General features: G+C 41.0%; 1 pseudogene; it reads right to left on the reverse strand.

Annotated features, from left to right (window-relative positions):
* Nucleotides 1–603: 603 nt before the first annotated feature.
* LOC110217953 (putative homeobox protein NANOG2) lies at nt 604–2,098 on the reverse strand (annotated as a pseudogene).
* Between the last annotated feature and the right edge of the window lie 4,017 nt (nt 2,099–6,115).

Genomic DNA, 6,115 nt, shown 5'->3' on the forward strand with positions numbered 1-6,115 from the left:
GGTACATATTAGGGAGCTTACTATGTGCTAGATACTGTCTAAACATTTCAGATACAAAGAAAGGTAAAGGATGGTTTCTATCCTCAAATGAGCACACAATGTAATGGGAGAGAGAACATGCTAACAACTATGTACAAATAAAATATAAGCAGGGATAAATTGGGGCATAATTTCAGAGGGAAGGCATAAGCATGAACTTGTATCTATTTCTATTAAAGAATATATTAAGGATAAAATCCAGAAAGATAACTAGAATTCTTACTATCCTAACTATAATTTTACCAAAACCCTAGTTTAAAACAGAAAGGCATTAAATCCCAACCACCCCCTTCTTCATTACATGCTTTTTCAATGCCATTTTCTTCAACTGATACTGGGTTTCATCTTGTCATTTAAACAAGGATTCTGAAGCTTAAAGTTTTTCTATATATAGTCCAATAGTGCCTAAAGCTGGAGTCAGCCAGCAAAATCTAAAGAGGATAGTGACCCCCTGCAAGTAAGATATGCCTTCACTCATACAAACTAACCAAGGCAGGAAAAGAAACCAGTGGTAAAGAGTCCTGGACAGAGTACTTTTTCTGCAGTGAAAATTAACTGCCCAGATTATGACTGGAATATGGGTACTGAAGAGGTCTAGGACTTTTGGGGTGCTGCAACCCCAAAATCATGGTACTGGGCCCTGGCTGAATGAATTCAACTCAAATCTTCTTCAAGCCAGAGGAAAGATTTATTAGTGATAGATCACATAGGTCAGATGATGCCCATAAGGACCAGCAGGCATGAGAAAAGCTCAGCCTTTGGGGCATGAGAGATTCTCAGGGTTTGAACGGGGGCCAGGGTGGATCTTAAATACAATAAAACCACTTCAGGTGGCCAGAGGATGGGGCTGGGAAAAGGGTCTATGTAAGGATTTTAATTGGGGAGGTTTTAATAAACAATGGGAATAGCTAATGGGGTGAACAGGAAGGCATTTGTCAAAGGGAGATAAGGGGAGTCAATAAGAAACCTGAAAGTTTAAGTGTTTGATGGGGCCTGTAATGGAGGGAGCTAGAAGGCATCTTAGTAGGTTAAAAGGTGTAGGCTAAGGCTTCCAAAGGGAGATAAGGAGCTGGGATATGTAGACAAATGAGAGCCAGATTCCCTTTGGGGTAAAGGTGGGGGAGGGAGATCTCTAAGCTCACCCCATCAGTACCCCACTGTGATCTAAGAATTGTGTCTGAGCATCACTGGCCTGCTGATAATCATAGTCCTCTTATGACTTGCTGTGTGTCAGCTGCATGTTCATGTAGGAGATATTCCACCATGTAGGGGGCATTAAAACTCATAGTAGTCTGTGGTTTCATGGAATTGACCCCACTGGTATTATTTCCAAAGGTAGCCCTTAAGTTACTGGCAAGATAGGGGTGCTGAAACATCTGGTGCTGATAGCTGCCCTCTCCAACATTCTGGAACTGGTTACTCCAAGTCTGCTTGCCCCATACTGGAAGGTTTCCAGAAGGGTTCCCGGTGAAAAGGAGAGTAGAAGCTTAAGTAGTTCCCAACAGCTGATCCATTCTGAACCATACCCATACTGTTGCCATTCTTTGACCACATGATGTCTTTCTTCCACCTCTTTGACTTCATTCTCTGCTTCTGAAACCAGGTTTTGACCTGTTTGTAAGTAAGTTTCAAATTCTCAGCCACGTTTTGAATCTGCTATGGACCGAAGTACTTTTGTTCCAGGAATTTACTCTTGAGTACATTTAATTGAGCCTGAGAGAACATTGGCTTCATCTTAGGTTTTTTACCAGACATTGATCTTCTTTTTCCTGATGAATCTTAAGCTTGTTCTGAGAGGAAAGGTTATTTGAAGTCAGGCTAATGGCAGAGTCAGTAATATCTTGAATAAATATATCCATGGATGAAGGAGGAGCAGGAGAAATTGCTGTGCTGTTTGGCTGGAGCTTTCCACACTTTGTATTGGGAAATTAGAGTAAGGGATTGGGGAGGTAAATGGCTCTGAATGGGACACAGAGATCCGCGTGTTGTGAGGGCAGCTGGCATTGCCTTCGGGCCAGCAGGACTGGCATTGCTTTGAGTGAGAACTAGAGGTTACGTTTTAGGGAAGATGCTTGAAGGGAGGGGTCCAACCTGGGCAGTTGAAGTAAGTCTGGGAGCAAAATTCTTGAGTGTATGGTTGGCAAAGTGCTTTGCAAAGCATAAAATGCTCCACAAATGCAAAATAGTCTTCCAAAAGAGAGACTCAAAAATGACAAAGGCTGTACCTGACCTATGAATATCAGCCTAAACAGGAAAGTGTCAAGCTTTTTATTTTTTAACAAATATTTTATTTATTTAAATAACCAAGACCCACTTTCTCAGTCTCCTTCCCAAACTCCTCTCCTCTAATTGAGAACATAAGAAAAAATAAAAATTTTACAAGAATATGGAGTCAATCAAAAAAAATACATATTGGTCATGCTCCCCCAAAACCTTTCTAATTCTGCATTATGAGTTCTTCACCTCTTAAGCAGGAGGTGCATGGCATATTTCCTCATTACTTCTCTATGTAGTATATTGCTATATATTAGCAATTAGCAATATACTTGGCTTGCCATTGTGCAGATAAGAGTTCAGCATAATAGTTAGTATCCCATCACGTTTGCATGCCATAACCTGTTCATTTGTTTTATTGGGGTATAGTCCCAAACTGAGACCTTTGCCCTTCTCCCCAAAAAGAATTTGAGTCCCATTTTCTACAAGGCCCAGAAAACCTTAAACATTCTTTGACTGCACTCTCATCTCAAATGGTTGCCAGAGGCTATACTCCATTCAACTTCCCTTTCCTTAATCTCTTATTCTTATTCTGACCTCTCCTTATCTCTCTAAGAAGCCAGTCTTTGAAATCCTAATAAAGAAGCCTAGTCTTTGATTGCATTTAGGATCTTATCAACCTCTTTCTTCCAGTTCTTTGTTATCCTAGGAAAGGGTGAGCCTTTCATTGTCTACTGGGTGCCCCTATCCAGACACTCCCATTCTCCCTAAACTCCTCCCCCAGTTACCCAGATGCTCTTCCCAGCCCCTCCTCTGGTCACCCAACATTACTTGAGTGTATATAAAATCCACCCTGACCCCCATTGAAATGCTGATATTTCCTCATGCGAGCTAGTCCTTACAGGCATCCCTAATGTTCAGATTCCTTAAGAGTCAGGCCTGAGTGGTCCATGCTTAATAAAACTTTTCTCTGGCTAAAAGATTTGGGTCAAATTCATTTGGGCAGAACCCACCATGCAGTGATTTCAGGGTCCCACAACCCCAAGAATCTAGACCTCATCAGTTTCACAATTTATTGGCACTCCCCTCATATCCCCATTATTTGTCATCTTAGATAGAGTTAAAAACAATTTCTCTTGGTAATCTGTGTCCTGGAGACTCAGAAATCTCCCCCCTCCCCAGACTTTTGATCACAGTTCTTCAGAAGGACATCTCTGATAATGAGATTGCATTGAATCTTCTTATCTTGGTCAAACTCCAATCCAGACCTGAATTGATTTTATTCCACTCAGGTTTAGGTGGAGACAGACTCCCAGGACTGGGGGTGGTATTTCCTTTGATAGGAGGTGATATTGATCCCTGTGGAAAGCACATACTCAAGACTTCAATTTAATATATAACCCACCTCCTAGTATGTGACCAATCACAATTTAATGGCACTGTTAGTTAGAAGGGCTTAAGTTTCCACAGGTAGAATAATGCAGAGATTTAAAGAACAACAGCTCCAGGAAGTACACTGCAGGTGGGCTCAGGCTTAGCCAATAAAAAGTAAGTGGATTGTTCCATAAAGAACCCAAAATCAAGATAAGGGTTGAGCCAACTCAGACCAGTTAGAGTCAACCTGAGGACACCTGAAAAATGTTAGTGCGCCTGCTTAATGAGCTTCCTTACTATTATCTGACACACCCTGAATAAAATTAGAGCCTCATTAACGAGTCATGGGATGTATGACCAAGGGAGGGGGAACATACTTGAGCATATCAAGGGGAAACATGTAAGGAAAGGTGTAACCTGGGAAGGGATAGACCAATCCCAGCCTGGGAGGTTTTGCACAGAATTCAACTGCATAAAAGCACACTTGCCCTTGCACTCAGGGCCCACCCCTCCTGAAGAGGGGTGGAGCCTGCTTCTGGCCAGAAACTAAATTTTTGGTGTCAAGCCTATTTCTAACAATTTGGCACCCAATGTGGGGCTTGATCTAGACTTCAGAGGGCACAAGGTAAGACATCCCGGGGAAGAGGTGAATTGAGCCTTTCCCAACCGAACTCCTGATCTTGGACCACGTTGAAGAAGTCCAGGGGATTGGGGAAGCCGCCGGCAGACCACAAGACAATATATTGGGCAAAGGTAAGAAACAATCTTTGCTGGTCTCAAACTCCCAAGGTCTGGGGATCTGACTGGTTAGCCTTGAGCTAGGAACAGATTTGGAGATGGGAGGGGCAAATTCTAAGGTACCTGAAAGAGAGGGAGGAATCCCCAGGGACAACATTCCTTCTGGTAGCCCTCTGGGAAGGATGTTAGAAAGTTGGGAGGATGCTCCCAGGACTAGAGGGAAGAAAATGATTAAATACTATTGCCAGGAGTGAACTAAGGAACCTGTCCTGGCACCGTCAGTGTTTTTTGGCCTAAATTTTGATCAGATGAGGATTGGATTTGTCAACTGCTAAATTTGTATGTAAATGATAAGAGAAAGGCCTCTCAAGAAGAAAAAGGTTATGCTGGTTTCTGGGGCCCAGGGGCTATAACCCCAACAGTGACAGGTATATTCTTAAGTAAGAGGAAAAGAAAAGGAGAAAAAAAAAATACCTCGGAACCCATTCAAAGGGGACCCTGGGACAAAATGAATTTCTTTTGACTGGTCAAGGTTAGAAGTAGGATTGTGCACACCCTGTCTGTCTGTCTGTCTGTCTGGATGTTTTGTGTCTGCCAGAAAAATTTTGGGTAACTTTTGAGGTCTGAGATTGGAAAAGGAACAGTGAGAAAGACCTCCTGCCTCAGGCTTTCTGGGGGAGATTGAGATTAGAATAAAAAAAAAACCAGGAAAGAATCTCTCAGAAGTTAGTGGAAGGCCAGCAAGCAGCCTCTAACTGATAAGGAGCTTGCAGCCCAAGATGGCTAGGGCCAAGAGAAGAAAAAGGGCCCCAGGATTAGAATTCATGTTTAATGGGATCCCAAGGCTAAGAGTTTGAATGGCTGTCTTTATTCCTGCCACCAATGTGTCTGGTATAGGGGCAATGTGTTTAACATTACAAAAATAAGGGTTTTTAACATTATAAAAGCTATTTGGGGAAAGGCTGGGAGAGTGCTTTTCTCTGGGTTTGCAATTCTTATGTCCCTTCTGAGTCCAAAGCTGTCCCAGCCTTGAAGAGTGGGTGAGAAATGGGTGTTTGTTTTGAGGTAAGCCACCCTTGGATATTGATTCTGGCTTCCTTCAAGGTGTTTTAAAAATGTAAGGAAGTTTGACTCTGCTTTGGGTAGAATTGAAGTGAAAATTTTGCAGATCATTGTGATTGGAGATTGTTACATAGACTGGGCTGTTCAATTACTTATTGGAACTCTGGAAGCTTTCTGCCTAAGGGGAGAAAATTGATTAGGCCTAGTTAACATTGAAGTAGGAAAGAAAAAAGGAAGAAAATTGTTTAAGGCAGGAATTACTTACACGTGTCTGTTTAAGGGAATATATAAACATGTGGAGAATATTTCCTTTTAAAGGGCCAAGAGTATTGGATTTAAAACAAAAATGTTTTTAAATGTTTATCATATATAGCCATTATAAATTAGGATCTGATTGGATTTAAGTTTACTATTCTATAAAGGAAAAATGGTTATTATGGAAAAGAAAATGAATGATAATTGTAGAGTATGTAATACAATGGCATATGTTAGAAGTGGCACTATTTATTATTTAATGTAATTGTTAAAAGCACTAAGAGTAATAAGAGTGATAATTTCTATATGTGATAATCTAGAAATTCAATTGATGTTATCTGAAGTTTGTTGTTTAGGTTATTACTGTATTTCTAAAATTGTATTTCTAAAACTCTTAGATTGTAAAATTTTAGGGACCATTGTGAGGTAGAAA

Source organism: Phascolarctos cinereus, unplaced genomic scaffold, assembly GCF_003287225.1.
Source record: "Phascolarctos cinereus isolate Bilbo 61053 unplaced genomic scaffold, phaCin_HiC Scaffold_4;HRSCAF=312, whole genome shotgun sequence".
NCBI lineage: Eukaryota > Metazoa > Chordata > Mammalia > Diprotodontia > Phascolarctidae > Phascolarctos > Phascolarctos cinereus.